This window comes from Delphinapterus leucas, chromosome 8 (genome assembly GCF_059928025.1).
Source record: "Delphinapterus leucas isolate spDelLeu-1000000601 "Yukka" chromosome 8, BTC_Dleu_Yukka2, whole genome shotgun sequence".
Classification (NCBI taxonomy): domain Eukaryota; kingdom Metazoa; phylum Chordata; class Mammalia; order Artiodactyla; family Monodontidae; genus Delphinapterus; species Delphinapterus leucas.
Window position 1 is genome coordinate 17245274 of NC_143136.1, and position 21915 is coordinate 17267188.

The window sequence follows — 21915 nt, forward strand, 5'->3', positions numbered from 1 at the left end:
TCTCCTGGTTCAAGCTGAGGGATGCTCTTGTGGATGATCTGCAAGATTTGTGACTGGGCTGACATTTCTTGATTCTGTGATCTTGGAGGCAACCCATATTCCTCCTTTATTTCTTCCTTGATAGAACTGTCCTAAAAAGCTTCAGTGGTGGGGAGGTCCTTTATATTCTGTGACACTGCATCCCTGGTCTCCCATGCCTTCCTAACTGTGTATTTAGGTAAAACAAATTAACTCACAGTTACAAGCCAACATTGAATGTAGAATAAGTTGAAATATAAATTAACCTAATGGAAGAAAGCTGCATTTTTTATTATGATTCATTCCAAAATAAAGTTTGTGTAAAATTTACATCAGTGATTTAAAATGAAATCATTTACTTGAAAGGGAAAATAAAGGTCTCTCAATCTATTATCAGATAGTCAGTTTCAAATGTTTCTGGGGGTCTAGCTTGTATCCTTTTTCTCTAAATAAATAATATAGTTGTGACAGCCGTAAGGAGAACCTTTTTTGGGGGAAGATATTAAAATTAGAAACTTGTGTGCCTAGGGTTTGTATTAAGCTTGGTAATTGAATGTTAATACACCTTGAAAAAGTGCCAGTTCAGTATATAATGCGTCCTGCTAAAATGAATCATTATAGTATAGTATTTTAAATTTTGAAGAATTCTAGGATCAAAAGAATTTCAGGTGAAAAGATAGCCAACTAAGGTTCTAATGTCTTTGGCTTCTAAGAACCGTGCTAGAATTAAAAGGAAATAATAGATTCCCAATTTGGTTGTAACAAAAAATGATGTAAATGTACTTCGTTATATTCAGGGGGCTGTCTGAAACTGCAAACTATTGGCTTTTTCTTCTCCTTTTCAAAACTATCAGTAAAATTTTCTCTTTTTAAAATGACTCATCCTGTTCACGTCTACTTTGGGGGAAAATTGGTAAATTATTTCACTTCAAAATAAGCCATATCCCAGCCTTCATAAGGGCGGTTCCTGGAATCAGTCTAATTTTGAGTCCTCGTTCCTGGCTAGAGCTTATTATTACTAGAAGAATACGTGCTGACAGGCAGAGACAAAAAGGTCATGGAGAAGGTCACTTTTAAACAGAAATATGATTTATATACTATAAAGCACTCTATTATTATTAGATATGAATGGAAGTGCAGGGAAAGAATATGGGACTTGAAAAGTCTCTTATTTCCGAAAGTTCAGACAGATTTTAAGGGGAAATTGTGCCATGAATCTCTATTTCACCAAGAATGAGGCTGCATGGTGAGCAGTGCAGACAATATTACAGACAGATCTATAAACCAAAGTAATTGTATTATATTTTAGGTTAAACTAGCTAAAATATGTGATTTTGTCTGGGTAGGGAGAAATAACATTTATGTACATAAAAGTGAATGTTTTCTTAAATTAGTAATTATTGGTTTTGAAATACAAACTCTGCTAAACATGGTGTTTTAGGCAGCTCAGAGCCACGGCCTTTGCAGTGGCCAGTGTTTTGTATGTTTTCGTATTGTTTTATTTTTTCGTTTTTTGGGGGTGGGAAGGAGAGGAGGGAAAAAAGGGGCAGGGGAGAGAGAGGAAACTACTATAGCTTTGAGTCAATGTTAGAATATGATAGATTTTAAAGAGTCAAAACCAGCTTTAGACGTATATACTAAATGCTAAAAAACAAAAGAAGGTTAATAAATTAAAATGACATCACAAACCACAAAACAGGTCCTGTTACTTTATTGAAGTTAAAGATGTCTTATTGGCACAGGGAAGAGGGTTTTCTTGCCTGGAGCAGTGTCCCAAGTTCTTCAGTTTATCCATCTGCAACCGGTTGACTGTTTCACATTGGTGATGAATTATTCCGTTTCCTCAGTCTAATCCTTTTCATTTATTTATATTTTATGGAGGAAACATAAAAGCCTTCTTAGAAAAATCCAACTGTTTTTGATAAACCTTGTCATGTGCAAATAATAGAGCCTTGTCAGGACCAAGCTTTTCTGGAAATTTATACCTTCTAATAATAATTAAAAGGGAAAAAAAAGAAAATCAGAAACAAATAAGAAGTATATTGAATTGGATTCAAAGCATGTTTGTGGCTTTGAATCAGTGGCAATAAAGCTTTTTCTATCAAAAAATGTTTAAACATGGCAGTGGAACTAAAATCCATGTTCAGCTTGAATTTAGCATTTTTCAAATAGTGAAACCATGACTTCAATTTTGAAGCCTAAGGAAGAAAGAAAACATTTAGTTCTCAGCGAAGCAGTAGATGAATAGTCTGGATCTGGAACAATGAGAAAGAACTGGGCAGTAGGATGGACTGTATCTTGATGAAGGACCTTAAGGCAGGCTGTACAAATTTCTCAGCAAGAGGTTTCTAATTATTTCTGAAGAAGTAAAATTTATAGGAACAAAGACATATATTTTAGCTACGGATCATACATATCTGGGTTTTGATTTTCTAAGTATTTTTTCTGGGGTTTGACAAAGATATAAATATTTTTAAAAATTAATAACAATGATTAGTAATGTCTACAAATTGAATATTCTGAGAAAAAATGTCCAGTTGTGTGTTGATTTCTGTCTTTTACTTCCTTGTATATTTCTTTTTTTTTTTTTTAATTTGTTTTTGGCTGCATTGGGTCTTCGTTGCTGTGTGCAGCCTTTCTCTAGTTGCGGCAAGCGGCTCCTACTCTTCATTGAGGTGCACAGGCCTCTCACTGCGGTGACTTCTCTTGTTGTGGAGCACGGGTTTAGGCGCACGGGCTTCAGTAGTTGCAGTGCAGGGGCTTCAGTAGTTGTGGTACACAGGTTTAGTTGCTCCGTGGCATGTGGGATCTTCCCAGGGGGCTCGAACCCATGTCCCCTAAATTGGCAGGCAGATTCTTAACCACTGCGCCACCAGGGAAGTCCCTTCCTTGTATATTTCTATTAAATCAGTCGAAACTCTTCAGCTAATTATAAAAGTTCTATTTAACAGATTTCATTTGCTTTGAAAATTTAAGGAAATATCCTATTCCTATCTTCCCCCAATAGTGTAGAGCTTCTGTTTATGGTAGAAGTTCTCAACACTGAATGTTTATTAGAATTTTCTAGGAACCTATAAAAGTGTTGATGCTTGGCTCACCTCAAACCAGCTGAAACCAAATCTTTGGGGACGTGGTCCTGGTCATCTGTGCTTTTAAAAGTTCTTCAGGTGATTCTAACGCACAGTGAAGTTGAATCCTATTCGATTAAAATATTGTTGTGGGACCAATAGCCTTATGCTCATTTAAATGGCCAGAATTCTACCCACTTTCCACCACTGCAGGGAGTGGACAGAGGATAGGTGTTGGGAATTCACAGAATTCTGAGTTCAAATCCAGATTCTGCTATTTACTTAAAATATGATCTTAATCTTGCCTATAAAAGAAAGACTGAACAATTTTTAGAAGGCTGCAGAGAGAATTAACTAAGACAACTTGACTGCTGAGGGTACTAGAGAAGAGGCCAGACTGCATCCATACTGTAAGTGGATTTGTCAGGAGAACACCTAGTCCATGCAGGTGATGAAAGATGTCACCTCCCTTCTTTGTTGAAATGGCCTTTGGGGGCAAATACAGCAGTAAAAGGAGGAAATACTCTGTGGCCAAAGGAAAACATTATTACTTAATTATTAGAAAAGAAATCATCTCTGGACACACCCTGTACATCATAAAAAATGAGAGAATCTTCAAGGCCACCCAGCCCTTCCATCAACTTGGAAGATGCTCCTGTACAGAAATCACAAGGACCAAAACGGCAAATTCGAGTCAGCTGCTCCCTCCTCACCCTGGATCTTCTTTCCTCCTTAAGGAAATGAAAGAGAGAGATTTAAAAAGAATTCCTGTATTTCTGTGTGGGGTTGGCCAAGAGACCTTCTGTATTCACCACTGTCATTAGGACCATTTAGCCTCCTTGGGTCGTTGGTATGTTCTATATTGGGTTACCCATGTCAAACAATTTGCAGAGGGCTGCCATGTACAGCTATTCCACAAATGTTGCTTCCCTTCCATTCCCCACCACATCACTTTCCCCTTCACTGTCTCATTTTTGTGTATCAGTGTTTAGTATCCCTAGCTCTTAAAATCTTCTTGGCATTCTTTTTACAACTTGACCTAGCACACCTTCCATATGGTTGATTGCCCAATGCAGTTTCATTGATTGTATTAATTTGCTAGGGCTGCTATACAAAGTACTGTGGACTGAGTGGCTTAAATAACAGAAATTGATTTTCTCACAGTTCTGGAGGCCAGAAGTCTGAGACCACGGTGGCAGGAGGTTTGGTTCCTTCCAAGGGCTGTGAGGGAAGACATGTTCCAGACCTCTCTCCTTGCCTTATAGATGGCCATCTTCTTCCTTTGTCTCTTCACACCATCGTCCTACTATGAATGTCTGCGTCCGTACCTCTTCTTATTATAAGGACACCACTCAGATTAGAATAGGGTCCACCCTAACAACCTCATATTAACTTAGTTACTTCTGTAAAAAGGCTGTCTCCAAATACAGTCACATTCTGAGGAAATGGGGGTTAGGACGTTCAACACATGAATTTTGAGTGGGGTGGCAGGGGGGACACACATAATTTAACCCATAACATTGACTAAATCATGGATGGAATGAATAAATGTTTGATGAATACAGAATGTATATAACTCCTTAAAAGGTCGGCCAAACTAGAGGCTTTTTAATATGCAAATAAATTTTTATAACCTTAAAAAACTTGTAAATTAAAACTTTTGTTTCAGAGGAAACATCTACTTTTGTGTTTAGAACTTCTAGAAGTATCTTTATGAGATAAGCATATTCAGTAACCCTGAATTTTACACACAGATTTCTTAAAATATAATTCTTATTTTTTTTTTTTCCTGGAATGATAAAGACAAGATTAAAGGACCAGACACAAATATTGTGGATTGTTTTCCTCTTTGCTTAAATACTTTCCAGCTAGGTCCTTTAGCAGTTATACACGTTTTGAGACAAAGATAACGCCTTTGACATTTTTAATCTCAGACATCTCTTCCCTAATCTCTTTTGGTGCAAGTGAGTTCACATTTAAACTAGCTTAAAAAATGGAGCACTGTAGGTTCCTGTCTTGGGGGGTAGACTGTGGGTGGCAAGCATCCAGAGGTGGCTAAGCTGGGAAAGGGTTAAATGACCTGAGGTCTGCATTCATTTGGGGAGCATCACACAAACCAGGAGGGCAATGATTACAAGCCAGATCAGGAATGAAAATGTTAGACAACGCCATTAATTTCCAAAGTGCCCAAGGAAATCAGTGGATTATTCTGGTCTACGGCAAAGGCGTGGAATCTAGCCGTGGATGCTTCCACCAACTGTGGGTAATGAGGCCAAATAGATGAAAATAATTATGCCACGAAAAATACCTTTTCTCTAGAATCAGAACTACCATTGAAGACAGGCTTCATAGAGTATGCCCTGATTTAAAAGTGAATTTTTATGTGTGAATCATTGGGACTAATATGCACTTTGTAAGTAGCAAACATTTTTAAGTTTCATAGAGAAGATAAAAATTAGCAGAATTGGGCTTCCCTGGTGGCGCAGTGGTTGGGAGTCCGCCTGCCGATGCAGGGGACGCGGGTTCGTGCCCCGGTCCGGGAGGATACCACATGCCGCGGAGCGGCTGGGCCCGTGGGCCATGGCCGCTGAGCCTGCGCGTCCGGAGCCTGTGCTCCGCAGCCGGAGGGGCCGCAACAGTGTGAGGCCCGCGTACCGCAAAAGAACAACAACAACAACAAAAATAGCAGAATTATGAAACTTCTAAAAGGTATCTCTAACTGTAACTGGAATATTCACCAGGATGCACTGTGTAAAATTGTAACAATGTGTATATATGCCAGTTTTGTGTTATAAGCACATTTAGAGAAATGGTTTCTCTGTACCAGAAAATAATTAAACAAAATAATCTATTATCCATGTAACTCATTGCCTTACCTTCTAATTTTTGCCTTATTTTCTAATTGTTTTCATATAATTATTATTGGACTGTGAAATTTATAGCAATGATACCTAATTGGAATTTTTAGTGACAAAGTAAAATTAGATATTGGCACCATCAAACCTGAATTTTACTAGAGATCCATCAAAATGATCTTTTAAAATGTTAGCTATAATCATTTCAAACTAATTTTTTTTTTTTGTGGTACGCGGGCCTCTCACTGCTGTGGCCTCTTCCTTTGCGGAGCACAGGCTCCGGACGCGCAGGCTCAGCAGCCATGGCTCACGGGCCCAGCCGCTCCGCGGCATGTGGGATCCTCCCGGACCGGGGCACGAACCCGTGTCCCCTGCATCGGGCAGGTGGACTCTCAACCACTGCGCCACCAGGGAAGCCCCTCAAACTAATTTTAAATCTTATAGTTTTCATTTTAGCCATATGTATCGCTCTGGATATGGAGAAACAGTAGGTGATTAGCAGTATTCCAAAAGTTATTACAAGTGAAGAACATGTTTTAAAATAATGACAATGTCTTGGATATAAATCATTCTGAAGTATCTGAGTTTAAGTTAGATTTAGCAAGGCTTGTTGGAGGAAGGAGGGGGAGAAAAAATAAAATCAGCCACTGTTCCTAAAATTTATCTGAAAAGACAAATTTTTAAATTGTATTAAATCTTCTGAAATTTTGGAACTAAATTTTTTTCATCTATGACACAACACTTCACTAGAAACTGCCCTGCATGTCCCTCCATAACTCAAAAATGTATTCCATTATCCATTCTTCTGCCTTTAATCATAAAGCTGCATCCGTCCACCCATACTGGCACACATATACTTCCACATGTACCACTGTCTCCACCCACCCTTTAGTCTCTAAATGATTTTGAAATCAGGACATTTTCCACTTCATTCACATTTGCTAAATTGTAATTCACATGAGTCAGATGGAAAGCATATCTCAGTAATTTCCAATGAAAAAGGAGACCCTAGCAGGGAATAAAGGCACATGCTCTATACAAGAAGGGTTTAATAAATGTATGTTTTTACTATTCATTTGGGGAAAAATTCAAGAAGCATTCTGAGATTTGGAGACATGTATTTGCCTTTCAGATATCTTAACACTTAAAAAAAGGCAGCTTGTAGACTTGGGCTTGAATAGCAAGCAAGTGACTCCAGATGAGAGTATTTCCAACCAGGTAAAGTTCTCACCTGGCAATTTGAAAATTGGGGCTCTGAACAGCTAAATAATCAAGTAGATCTGCAAACCTCTCAATGAACCCTAGCCAACGCTTAGATGAGTTTTCAGCAAACCTGGGCTGAGTTTGGAGAAATTCAAATAAATTTTATGGTTGCAGATGGAAACCAGGCCCAACTCAGCAGTTTAAATGAACCTGAAACTCAAGGGCCATCTCAAGGGGTCTGAACCCAAGCAAACCAAAACAAAGTAATGATTCCCAGGGAACACTGGTAGCCCTCAGTGCATTGTCTTGGCAAAAGCTGAGCACAGATTTATTTTATATTATTCAAAAGTGGTAAGTGAGAAAATTAAGAAACGTTTCCTAAATGGATTGTCTGGAAGGTCTGTGTGATTCAGAGGCAAAATGAACAAACTTTCAGGCATTGCTCCCTTCACACAAAGTTTTCAGAAAATAATTGAGAACTTTTAACTACTATGATAACTATATGAAGACATTAACAATTAGACATAAGCCAGAATGCCTTTCCCTAAAGTGAATCATTCTGGCCATCTGGATTCAAACCTCACTTCAGGTGTTCTGGTTGACCACCGGGTTCCACATGATATTGGGTCAGTGCCTCACATGCTTGGTGTAGCTGAACATCTTTCTAATTTTGAGAGCACCTGGAATCCAGGCAACTAGAAAAAGAATTCTTTGACTTCTTCCTGAGGGCTTTCATAAATAACAATGTCAATAGTTCACAAGAGAGGGGTATGTGTGTGTGTGTGTGTGTGTCTGTGTGCGTGTGTATCTGTCTTTCAGTCATGTCTTCTGGAGCATCAAGGAAATGTAGTTAGAAAAATAATTTTTATAATTGAACCAGCTTTTAATTTCCCAAGAAAGTCCATTAATTTTTCATCTGGTTGACTCCTGGTTTCAACAGTTATTAAAGATCAAAGTATCCCAAATTGTTTCTACAAGGGAGAGGAGAAAAATTATAGTGACTAGTATGTACTGGAAACTGGATATGCTCATTCGATATCTGTTTCTTAGAAATGTTGTAAGAATGGAATAAGAAAAACTCCAGTTCCCACTATATAGAGGGAACTTGATAATTGTTAACTCTCCTCGTTATATTCATTATCATCATTGTCATTGTGATCATCACTGCTCTTCTACCAGGGCTCATTGCCAGGAACACCCTTAACTGCCTTTGGCAAAAAAGAGACATAGGAAGAATGTGTTTTCTATGCCTCTACCTCATAGTTTTCATTCTTGTCCCCACTTCTAGAAGTGCTACTTGCAGTCCACCCACTGGGTGTTCATAAGTATTCTCATGTTCTTCTTACCAACTTTTCTATTAAAATTCTCCTGGATAGTCTCTTGTCAATCTTCCCTTTAGAGAAAATGGCTACTTACCTTTGAATATTCTGTGAAACATGACACAAACGAGTTATTTAATATAATTATAACAAACGAAATTAGAATCTCTGAGTTTGCGACCCTATGATTACTTTTTTTTTTAACATCTTTATTGGAGTATGATTACTTTTTAAAGGCTTTCCCCCATCTCCCCATCCTTGTGATTCTAAAATGTAGACAGAGTTGAAAACTACTGCTTCCCATAAATTAACATGACTTTACCTATGCTACAGACATCCAGAGATTCCTAATAATTGACTATTCATACACTGACTAAAAGGTTGTTTCGTCACAGTGCACTTTCCTGCAGTGGGTTTTCCAATAGAGACAGAAGGCTGACATTTAATAGGAATCACACATTTTTATGTCAAGTTCCTGTAGGCAACATTATCTGACAATCTGGTTTACTCTGAGACCTCTCAAGTTGTCACCCAAGCAAGGAATTCACTTTGGATTGCCAGTGGTCCATAGATCATGGTTTGTGAGCCATTCGCCTAGGAATTTCAGTTTTATTTTTATGCAAATAACCTGAACAGCAAATTCTTCTCTCATTACCCAAATTGCTTAAGGAGATATCTATAAGAAAATTTATTCAGTAAGCATTTATTTAATTTTCCAATAGTCGAGGCACTAATGCCCAGTGTTAGAAATACAGGGGAATAGACTTTATTCTTTTTCTTATGATCTCAGTAGAGAAAAAAACTATAGACAGTCATGTTTACATATAGACATCCCAATCTTGTTCCAACCACAGTCTCTGACTTAGAAATCAGAAAAATAAGTTCTCCAGAAGAAAAATGTATATTAATGAAGAGCATTTTGATGTTTTTCTCTCCCTGATCAACTTCCAAGACTCCAAGAAATATGGTCATATCTATGGGGTTCAAATGGTAGCCAAAAATATAATCATCCTGTATCACTCCCTAAATCATTCTAGGTCAAGTCAGTTCACAAAGTGCTACTTGCCCTCTTGTTTGTTTGTTTCTTTTTTAAGCTTGTTTTATGGAGTACTTGCCATGTGCCAAGCATTGCCCTTGCCCTTTCATTCATTATCTCATTTAATTTTCCTGACAATTCTGTGAGTCAGGTATGATTATTCCTTGTCATTTACAGACAGGGAAACTGAAGCACAAAGAGGACTGATACCCTTGTAAGTGGCCCAATTAGGATCTGAACCTCAGCATTCCTGCTCCAGGGTGTGTATTCTTAAGTGTTACCCTACAGCTTCTGTGCACGTTATTGTGTTAGCGGTTCTAGGTAGTTGTGAGGTAGAGAGAGTTGGTTAACATTGTTCAAGCCTGTATTTGACCAATTTACTTGATTGTGTTTGCTGTTGAGACAAACCTACTGAACCCCCGAAAGGTAATGTCCCTTAAAACAGAGTGTGGGGATTACTGCTTTAATGTGTGACATTTGATTTTCTGTTCTTTCATGTCTTCATCCCTGCTGATCCCTTGTAGATACTCTGGTGGTTTTAGACTGAAGATTCAAAAGCACAAGAGGACTCATGGCAATACACTTAGGATTTCTGAGTTTTCAGGAAGCTGCCTTCAGGACCTGGCAGGGTCATGTGGTAACAGAATGAATTGCAAAATGTGTGTTCGCATCTCAAGTGGACAGTGGTCGGCTTGCTCCTGTTGGCTATCGCAGCATAGGGTCTGTCTAACATCCATCCACCTTGATGCCTTCCTTTTATATCCCAGCTGCTTGTGTTAGTGCTTATGAGTGTAAAATAATGTAGCTGAAGCATGATCAAAAGTGTAACCAAAACTACTTCCAAGCCCCCGTTCTGTAGAAATGCTGAATCAGTTGGACGCAGGTGCATTGTGCCCAGTCAGCAAGCAAAGTAGCTGAGGGAATTTGCAGGGAGAACCATTCATAAGAGTGGTGACCTCATACACCCTTATAAGCTGGATCAACTTGATTCCAATCTGAATGCTACCAACGGATGAAATGCATCTCTGAAATCTATATCTGAAATGATTCTCATGCATGCCTCCCTCTCTTCCTTTACCACAATCCTTATCACAGTAATAACCCTCATAATTGCTTGTCTATATGATTACAAAAACTTCTTAATCAGTCTCCCACCTCTGGTGTCCTTCTGGTCTATTTATCCTCAACAGCTCTGCAAGTGGTTCTCATACTTTACTGTGCATAAAAACCATTGGAAGAATGTGTTGAAAAATGCAGATTTCCAGCCCATTTTTAGTCCCATTTATTGGGTCTAGAAGTGACCCAGTAATCTAAGCAATCTATATTTCTTTGATTAGTCATCCCCATGTAATTTTTGTGCAGGTTGCTTTCACTTTGAGAAATTGTTCCAGGCTGTTATCTAAAATACAGTAGTAACACAGCATGATTTTTCTCCACAAAGAAATGTCTCTCTTTCTGTAATAGAAAATAGGTATGGACTTGGAATGAATATGAGAAGGGACTTTGAGACTCAAAAGACAAAATAAGAAGGTCAAAGGGAATTTGTGGGTCTAGTGTAGATACCAGAACTTGTTCTGATACAACTTTCCTGGGAGATCTGGGGAAGTGACTGTGTAAACAAATAAAAATAATTGGATTTGAAAGATCAGGGTAACGGTGGTGTAGAGCTCCCTGTCTACATGAGGTCACCATAACTTGGACAGAAACCTCCACTTTTTTCCACTTAAAAAAACAAACAAACCATTTTAGATCAAGCAATGTGATCCTTGCAGCAGTGAGCAGGGAAAATATCAGATTTAAAGAAGCCACTTATGGGACTTCCTTGGTGGTGCAGTGGTTAAGAATCCGCCTGCCAGTGCATGGGGCACGGGTTCGAGCCCTGGTCCAGGAAGATCCCACATGCTGCGGAGCAACTAAGTTAGTGTGCCACAACTACTGAGCTTGCACTCTAGAGCCCACGAGCCACAACTACTGAGCCCATGCCCCTAGAGCCAGTGCTCCGCAAGAAGAGAAGCTACGACAATGAGAAGCCCGCGCACTGCAACGAAGAGTAGAGAGCCTGCAAGCAGCAACGAAGACCCAACGCAGCCAAAAATAAATAAATAAATAAATAAATTTATTTAAAAAAACAATAAAGAAGCCACTTCTCTAGATGAGAAAGCCACTTTTCAACAACGTCAGTGACAGAAGCAGAAGCAGCAGAAAACAGACCTCATTTCCGCCCCCCACCCCCGGCCTGTAGTCCATTGTTTAGGATCACGATTATTCTCTTTGGAATTAGTTATATAATTCTTAGACTAGTCTTAGACTATTGGTGAAAGGGTGGAGGTCTAGAGAAAAAGGTTGGAGTCCCTGCTTATCTGAGAAATGGAGGCTTAAGTAAATAAACTTCAATATTAAAAAGAGACATAGCATTGTTCATACTCCAAGAAATAAAGCAAACCATGCCCCTGATCATGCCATTTCCCTACTTAAAAACAGTCAGTGTGTCTCCATTGCCTAGCCTACATGGTTCTGATGCCACAATATGACATGAAAGCTTCTTCACAACTCTGTCAACAAATAGTTCCAGCTTCATCTGCCTCGCTCTTAAGTTCATGCAGTTTGGTCATATTATTTTCTGGTTTTTAACTTGCTGAGTGTTTTCAGATTTCCATGTTTCTTTTCTCTTGTTCTTCCCTTTGCCTGTAAATTACAACTATTCACTCTTTAAAACAATATTAAGGGCTTCCCTGGTGGCGCAGTGGTTGAGAGTCCGCCTGCCGGTGCAGGGGTCGCAGGTTCGTGCCCCGGTCCGGGGAGATCCCGCATGCCGCGGAGCGGCTGGGCCCGTGAGCCGTGGCCACTGACCCTGTGTGTCCGGAGCCTGTGCTCCGCAGCGGGAGAGTCCACAGAAGTGAGAGGCCCGTGTACCACACACACACACAAAATATTAAATGGAACTCTACTTGGATAAATAACCAAATGAATATATTTTCAGATGAGAAAACAGATTCAGAAAAAATGAAATTTTTCTCCTGAAGCCAAAAAGTTAATCAGTGCTGGAGATGTGGTTAGAAGTCTAGCTCCCTGATCCTAATCCCCTGCTTCGTATGCCGGTGGCATCTTCATTCAGAATCTCATTGATGCCAATCTGATCCAGGTCTTCATAACAATTGTCTACCTGAATCTCAGGTGACCTGCCCCAGTTCATGTCTCACCTGATGCACTGTGTGTGTGTTGCCACTGTAACTTAGAGACACCTATTCACTACAGCTCCTACCACCTCCCCTAGACTTTGGACAGCCCTAGCTCTAACTGTGTAAACTGCCAGTTAGTTAGAACCGGTCAGTCCCCTGATCACTCTATGGATAAGCTACATGTACCAAAAAGAGAGCAACCATTTAAATTATTCCGTATTTAGGACTGCTGTAATCCTTAGTTACTGGCCTTACTTTGGGACCTGAGAGACCCTGAAGATGCTCTGTTCCTGGGGAAGATGAGAAAAGAGCCTATTTCAGGGCCAAAGGGCACAGAAGAGATGGAAGGGAGTGGACATAAGATGAACTTCACCCAAGGTCCACTCTGCTTCCTGAGCTACAGTTTCCATTTTAGAAAAGAAATCTGGTAAAGTAAATTTTGTAAGGGGGGAAGAAATGTAACTTCAGCTTGAAGGTTGCCTGGAGAGAAAGGAATCTGATTTTAGAATTTAGAATATGAGCGTTTTAGCTTGCTGCATTGTCACTTTATTTATGCTCATGCTTAACTCAACTGTAGCTTCTGGGTATTTCTTATGTCATTAAAAACCAATGGTGCAGCCAGGAGAATAGAAAGTGAGATGTTGCTTTGTTTCCTTTTGTTGCCATTCAGCATTTCTTCTCACAGTCCACAGGAGACCTCTGGCTATATTCACAATTATAGTGACAGAAGTTTAAATAAATGCAGCGGGAGCCCACTGGTTCATAGTGTAATAAATCTGAATGCACGAATGGAAAGTCTCTTGGAAGCTTCTTTTTCATAGATGTGAAAATAAACCACTGATATTTTATTTTTCTTTAGTTTTGTGGTGGGAACAAAGTTAGGGAGAGAAAACTACAGGCAAAGATGCAAAGATTCTTTCACTAGAACTTCGGCTAAGTTCCTGTCACTTTTGATCCATCCAGTTAGAATTTGGAAAACACAGATTCTTAAATACAGCAAAATACCAAATCTCTCTGATAAAAACCCATTGGAAGTTAGAGCTATAAGGAGAGCCTTGTCGACTGAGACTAACTTGTTGATTTTGTAAGTGAGTCACCTGACCTAGGTGTCTTTCTCAAGGTCACACATCTAGTTTGTGGCATCTGTAGGTCTGGAAACCAGGTCTCCTCACTTGTTGCCCAGTGATTGCTACACCATGCTTCCTGGCTTCCCCTCAACCTCAACAGTTGAATTCTTTCCTGGAGTCTGGGAGACATAAGGCAAAGTTGGAGAGCAAGTGCAGGATAGAAAATATGCAAGCAAAAGATGTGTACATGTAACACTTTTCTGGTTACAGCACTATGAGGTGAGGAGCTCTTGTCTACACCAGCAGCCCTGTGATCCAAGGGCCCTCTGCAGTTGGTGCAGATCTTCAGATGCAAGCAAGAAGATGGCCATAGCCATGGCACACTGCAGATGGAGCAATGGCCTCATCAGGGTGAACGGCACCCCTGGAGATGATCAAGCCATGCACACTGCAATATAAGCTACTGAAGGCTGTTCTGCTTCTGGGCAAGGAGTGATTTTCTGGGGTGGACATCTGAGTCTCAGTGAAGGGTGGTGGTCACATGGCCCAGATTTACACAATCTACCAGTCCCTCACCAAAGCCCTGGTGGCCTATTACCAGAAATACATGGATGAGGCTTCCAAGGTGGAGATCAAAGACATCCTCACCCTGTATGACTAGATCCTGCTGGCAGCTGATCCTCATTACTGTGAATCCAAAATGTTTGTAGGTCCTGGTGCCTGTGCTCACTACCAGAAATCCTACTGATGAACCCATCATGAGGATCAAGGATCACCTTTATAATAAACAGTGGTTGTAGGATTTGAAGTTTAAAACAAAAAAAAAGTACAAGGAGCTAGCATTGTTTCTGCAGTAAGGTAGATGTCTTGGATGGCCTATTCAAGGGAGTTCACCTAGTCCAACTTAATGAAACCTACATCCTTTATGTACTGAGGAAACACTGGCTACACATACTGAAGCAGTATTTCTGGATTATACATGCCAGTTTGAGCAGATGTGGCATGGGCAAGAACCCCGGCTGAATTTTCTCTGGTGGCTCCAGTAGAGCTGTTGATGACCCATCTTACTTTCTCAGATGCAATGAGGCACAACACAAAGAGACATGTACCAGTGGAATCTTCAGAGATTATGCTATATCCGGGACAACTTGCTTTGGTCTCACAAATTGGTTCTGCAGGAATATATACAGTCCCTCCATTTAGACAAACTGAGGACTGGGGTGTTGAAGTCAGGATCAGGAGCCAGTACTGGATACTGAGGCAGAGTTCACTGGTCTCTGGGCTTTAACGAGAAGGGTTGAAGGAGATGGGTAGACCTGGAGACTAAAGGGAAGTTACTGAGTTAAAAAAACAAGACCATAAATTGTCAACTTGAAGCCAGGCTGAATGGGAACATACAGATGCAGAAGCAATGAGATGGAAATCTAATGAGAGAGAAAGCTTCAAGTTCAAGTTAAAACCTACAAGGATGAAAGGACAGCCGCAGCACCTTTGTATCTAGCTCCTCCCATCTTAGGTATGTGTGGAGAGGTACCTCGTCCACACTATCATACCGACGCGACTGTTAAAGAGATTCTCTCTGCTTCAGCTCTGACGGAATCAAATTTGTATTCACTCCCACTCCCCTCACTAAACTTTGTGGGTTTCTCTCTTCATGGTTATTTTAGCCCATTGGTCAAGTGATGTGTTTGGAACCAAAGGGCTTCCATTATTATTCATGACTTTACAAGAATTGCTATAAAAAGACAGTTGACTCAGCATTCTTAGCTTTATCAAATGAATTCACATGAAGCTAGATTATTTTTCTCTCCTTTATGCTCTACTTTTCTCCTCTTAAAGGATTTTTGAATTAATTTAAATGTCCTATTTTTAAAATTTTTTATAGACCCATTCAATGACATAGTTCTCCTTTCTACCTTCCCAAGAAACATCATGAATTCATAGTTTAAAAGCTTACACATAATGAGATCATGTCATTTTTAAGGTCATGGCTTCCATAAACAAATTATCAATCTGATTTTTGTGAAACTCTCCCTTTAATTTCTTTCTGGGATGTTGTATATCTAGAGGCCTTCCTCCAATGCCACCTAGTCTGAGTGTTGATTTACATGTTTTTAAATACAGTGGGCAATTTCTGATTGGATGTCATTTCCAGCTACAGTGAGGACAGATCTGTACCCTAACTTCTCCCCTTTTTTGTGCCCACTTGTACATTCAGTCATGTAACCTTGGAGATGACTAATCCATTTTCACCCAGCATTATACGAGTGCTGAGATACAGTCTGAGTGGTGCTAATGAACCCAATGTTTTGGGGCTGATTGACAGGAGAGCTCCTTATTCCCTGAACTACCCCTCATAGAGCCATCTTGGGAGAGTGTACCGTGGGTTATAGGGAGAACAGGGCAAAAGGAGCATGGTTGCACAAGTCCCAAAACTTGCTTATGAGAAAAGTGATTAAAAATCCTGTTGATTGGTAGTCAGAACCATCATATTTTCAAGAAAGACCAGAACAGTACTCTGGGTAGCTATGATTCAATATTAATTCATTGCTTGGAGATTTCCATTTCTTGTTTATATTCATTTACTTCATTGCTTTATTATATTCAATTTCACTCCTTATTTCCCACATTGTTATTGTTAATGGTGTAATTGATGAAGTATGCTCTGCTAAAGTGATGTGCATTTTTTATAGCTGTCTTCTCTAGGCACAGTAAAAACCCTAAACAGCCTTGAAATTAAATGTAATATATTTGCATCTGTATAGTTTTTATTTTAGCATCTGGAAATCATTTAGCCAGTTATTTATTTGAAAACTGGCCTTAGAGCAGTAAAAGACCATGCATTGAAGTGTGTCTATACTGAGCTACCGAGTCAAACCCAGGCTAGAAACTGTGATTGAATCCAGACAGGCTGCTGACCCAGTGGAGAAGGGCTGTTCTAACACAAATTGGAACCTTCACTGATTCATGAAAGATGAGAATCACAATCTACATCACCTGAATTTCAGTTCTAGCTCCAACCAGCATTGGCAGGTAGACAGCAAACCAGGAAATTCCTTGCTGGTTTTCATGATTAGATCTGAAACCCAGTTATCATGGGGATCCTGGGAGGGAATGTTTTCTCCTACTAAGGGGAGCAGAAATATGAACAGGTTGAGCTTGCTATCAAAGGCATATGTTATATGTTTTCTACAAAATTAATCTCAAGGGATTGAGGAGGGGAGTGGGGTGATATGAGATGGTAATTGACAATTTGGAGAAAATGCAAGGAACACACAGGGACAGAGTTTTTAAAGACAATAGATGCATATAAAATATATGAGAAAGCCTTTGAAAAAATAATTGCTCAAATTTCAAAATAAAGTTACAAGGTCTAATGTCCCTTAACATCCTGACCAGTACACAGTATTGTTCCATAAACCTCAGTTGCTTCCACCTTACCTCTTATCACTTCTCCCTCATCCCTTCTTTCTTGCTTATATCGTTTTCCTTTCTTTTTAAATTTTTTTGAATAGGCTTATTTTATGGTAAATTTTCATAATTAATGGAAAAATTGTTTGATGTTCAAAAATGTGGCTTATGTTCTATTTTTCAGAAATGCTGTGCTGAGGTACATTTTGTAGACTATAGTAACTCTTTATAACCTTGTCACACTCAAGCCAACCCTTTATAAAAAGTGAGTATAATGTTGGCTTTCACAATTAAAAAGGAATCTGGAAAACTGGGAAAGGTGTCAATGACAGGCATATGGAAAGCCCTGAAAGGATGAAACTAAAGGACTGGATGAGTCATTAATCCAGACCCTGTTCTCTTACAGCTGAAAAAAACTGCGGTACAAAAGGGGGAAAGTTTTATTACAGTTACAATTTTATCCTTCCTGTTTCCATGCTTCTGAAGTCCACACAACTTGAGAGCTGGACCTCCAAGTAAATGAGTATTGTACATAACAGTTCGAGTGTCATACCTTGCCATAGTAGATGCTCAATAAAATGTTAGCTCCCTGTAGTGGACAGACTCTAAGATGACCCCCAATTATCTCCATTTCCTAGTATTCATGACCTATGTAATCCCCTCCCTTCTTCAGTGTGGGCTAGACCCATGATAACTTCTAACAAACAGAATTCAGTAAGAGTGATGAAGTCCACTTCCATTAAAAATTGCATAAGATTTTGGCTTACATTGTGCTAGCAGACACTTTTCCTTGATGGTTTTGAGGAAGCAAGCTGCCATGCTCTGAACTGCTCAGTGGAGAGGCACACAGAACAAAGAATTGAGGGTGGCCCCCAGTCAACAGGCAGCAAGGAATGGAGGCCCTCAATGCAACAGCCTTCTAGGAACTGAAACCTTCCAACACCATAGTGTTTGGTAGCAGGTCATTACCATTTGAGCATTCAGATAAGATCCCAACTTTGAGTACCACCTTCACTGCAATCTCGGTTGAGACACTCTAAGATGCTCAAAGCCCTTTGCTTATATTTCTGGCACGTTGAGATTATGAAAATAATACGTGTGTATTGTTTTTAGCTGGTAAATTTTGTGGTAATTTGTTACACAGCAATAGGTAACTAATATACACCATCATTTACCCATCCCTCCCCAATATATGAGACCAGTTTTGCTTCTGGAGCCCTATAAAGAAGTTTTCTCAATCTCCTTTTACTAAATCTTCACCCTCTGCCACCATTTTGTCTCTGGATGACACATTCTTTGTACTACATAGTCCATCTTTCTTTTTTTTTTTTTTCCTGCGTTTATCTTCTCCCTTGAATCCCAGACACCAAGATGAAGTCCTGGGCTCCTTTTTCCTGCTACTGGACCATCCTTAAGAAGATAGGATTTTCATTAACTACTTGCTGTGTTCATTTGCTATAATATATGCCCAACTTTGCTTGAATCAAAACCTCAGATCTTGGACACTATATAGAAGAATGCTACTCAGTCCTTGCCTGCCCACCTTAGATTATTATTTCAGACCCTTTTCTGTGTAATAATTAGTTGGTGGTTATATTTCTAAATCTATATTCCAGACTTTACCTAGTTTTTCTTTCAGATGCATCCAAACTCCTGATCTGATCCACAGTGTTATATCATTAAATGAAATTATTATTAACAGTGTCTATGATATCACTGAATCAAAGGCTTAGAGGCAAAGCCAAGACCAGATTGGATTCTCTTAGCCCTTGTTAAATAATCTTTCTACAACCTTTTGCAGCTTCCTTGAAAAGATAAAAAGACAACAGACCATCTGGCACAGACAAAATAAAAACAATCAATGATGATTTTCAAGTATATTCATAAAGGATGTTGCTTTTTCATTTCCACTGGGGTTGGAAGAAGAGAAAAGGTGCTTAAGCTGTGTGCCACATACCGAAAATTATTTATTATGGCAATATTTTCTTGAGAATGCTGTGAAAATTCCTTCTAGAGTAAATTTCTTTCTACCTAGGATATGTCCAGTATTGTACATGAAGGCAGAAAGTGGCCTAAGTCACCTCGAGCATCCAGCACAATGCTTCTTATCTAGTAGGGATTTAACAAACAGTTTAAAGTAAAAGGTAAATTAACCTTGAATTCTAAGATAAATGAGCCATTGACAGAAATGGAAACTACATAAATAAAATCCAAGAGACAGCACAATTGGTATTTAGGTACATAATAAAATCTACTCTCTGTAAAGTTGGAAAATAATATTTGAACTCCTACCTTAAACTGTCTACTTAAATGGTTCATGTTGATATATCTACCTAACTCAAAACACAGGGTTACTTCCTCAAATAAGTTAAACATTTGAAAACACAATGTTAAAGAGTGAAAAGATCAAGGTAAAGTTATGTCTATCTCTTACTGGAAAAGTGATCAGTTTTGACAAGTCAGCGTCGGACAAGATAACAAACATTTATAATAACCATACATATGTGTGAAGTTTGATTTCACCAATCATAATATGGTCAGTTTAAGTGCTGAGCAATCTTAATGGCCATTTCTCAAGTGATTAGTGGTATCAATAGCTAACAGGTCTTATGCATTTAACAAGTTTTAGATATTATGGTAATTGTTTTCCATGAATTATCTCATTAAATCCTTACAGCAACACAATTACATATAGAAATTATGATTATATCTATGTACTAGATAAGAGAAACAAAATAAGAGAGGTTAAGAAATTTGCCCAAAGTCACATAGTTAATAAGGGATGGAGTCGGGCTACAATCTAAACAGTCTGATCCGAGTACAGTAAGTGCCCTACATCTGAACCTTCAAGTAGCGAACTTTCAAAGATGGGAACGTGCATTTGCATGTCCAATCATGTAAGTTAGTTCACGTGTCTGGCGTACATTGTCAAGTGCGTGCGTCCTGTACAAGTGGTTGTGTTTTGTGTACTTTACTGTATACAGTACAGGAGTACAGTATCTTCATTTCAAGCCCAGGATGTCTGGAAGCAAGTGTAAAAGCAGCGGTGGTAGGTACTATAAACCTATGACAGTACGGTACTATATAACCGATTGTGTTAGTTGGGTATCTAGGCTAACTTTGTTGGACTTATGAACACACTCTCGGAACGGAACTCATTTGTATGTAGGGGACTTAACTGTATGTGCTCCTTACCACTGCAACATAGAGTGCCATGGCTAATCTGACTGTAGTGCACAGAAAAGTATTTCAATCTATTGATTACAAAATCATGTTAACTGTGTTGAGCACTTATGATCAGTCCCTTTGAGGATAAAGTAATGAACAAGATGTGGATCCTGTTCTCAGGAGGCTTACAGGTTACGATTATAACTTGCTTACAGCTTCATTACTGAAATTACAGGAAGAAAAGAAAATCCCATGATTCTCTGAGAGTTGAGATTCCCTTTCAAATGAAGTGGACACCAGCACGGCCTGAAGGCTTTTTTATGGTCCTCACACGTGTAGAGAGCAGGCAGGAAATTCCAGGAGGTTCATGCTTCTTGGAGATGCACTCAGCCAATGACTGACGGGGTTGGAGGATAAATATTTCCGCTTCCTCACCCTTCAGATAGAATATCTCTGAAATGTAATCTATATGACTTCTAGAGTTCCCCAGCAAGACTAAGCCTCAGTTGCCCAAAGTGATAACCTGCATATGATAAAATACAGTTTATTGACTTGCATCCTTCCTTGTCTCACTTTTCAATCCTCTCCCAAAACTGCGTGGAATCACCTTCATATTACACTTACTTATATTCAAATCTTTGGTTCAGAATCTACTTCTGGGGGAACCCAACATAGGATAATTTTTGAAGTAATATTATTTCAATAATATGAAAATTCACTGTCTTGTTCTACTTCTTGGTGTTTTCCCCATTGAAAAAGAGTGCTTTGCTCTAAGACCGGCAGGTTTGAAAACTTCAGGTTTACATAAAGTTTGTTGAATTATTTTATGACAAAGAAAGTGAAATGCAATGGGGAATTCTTGATAGAAGAGAAGATTGAGCTATCTTTGGTATGTTTCTCAAGCCTAAAAAACCTATTCTAAGGCAGCCTCCGGTACCTGTCAGAACTGAAGCCTTTGTGTCTTAACATATCAAGTAGTGACTACAACCTACAGAGAAGAAATTCTTCCTCAAATATTTTCAAAAGGGATACTGTCTAAGAGAAGTCAAGTAAAAAAGATACATGATCAGGACAGTAGGTCAAAGAGTGGAGGAGGTTTTGTATAATGAACAGGTCTCAAAAATGAAAGTCATGAAAATTGGATTCTAACCCTCCTTTTGTTCCTAAAAAGCTACATCACTCTAGGAAAGCCAGTTCATTTCTCATGGCTTTATTTTCATGTAAAACAATGTTTGATTAGATTGATTTATTTTTTAAATTATTTTTGAATAAAATTATATATTAGCAGACTAGTAGTTGCCTGGGGAATGCGGGGAGAGAGGTGTGAGTTACAATGGATAACAAGGAAACTTTTTGATTTGCTCATCTTCTTGATTGTGGTGAAGGTTTCACTGTTGTATATGTGTGACAAAACCATCAAATTGTGCATTTTCAATAACATGAAGTGTCAAAAGTACATAGGAAATTTTTCAAACAGTATATAAAGGCAATTTCCCCTTTCTCTTCATATTCCAGTGTCCCCAAATCCACTCCCAATAGATTAACTATTTTAAAATATTTAAATATTACTAAATATTTGAGTTGTTCAGAG

The 21915-nt window shown here is 39.0% G+C and overlaps 2 pseudogenes; one reads left to right on the top strand and one right to left on the bottom strand.

Moving 5' to 3' along the window:
• Positions 1–5235: 5235 nt before the first annotated feature.
• On the top strand, positions 5236–14556 carry LOC111172098 (small ribosomal subunit protein uS9 pseudogene; annotated as a pseudogene).
• Positions 14557–14639: 83 nt separating this feature from the next.
• LOC111172097 (small ribosomal subunit protein uS14 pseudogene) lies at positions 14640–16058 on the bottom strand (annotated as a pseudogene).
• Positions 16059–21915: the final 5857 nt, after the last annotated feature.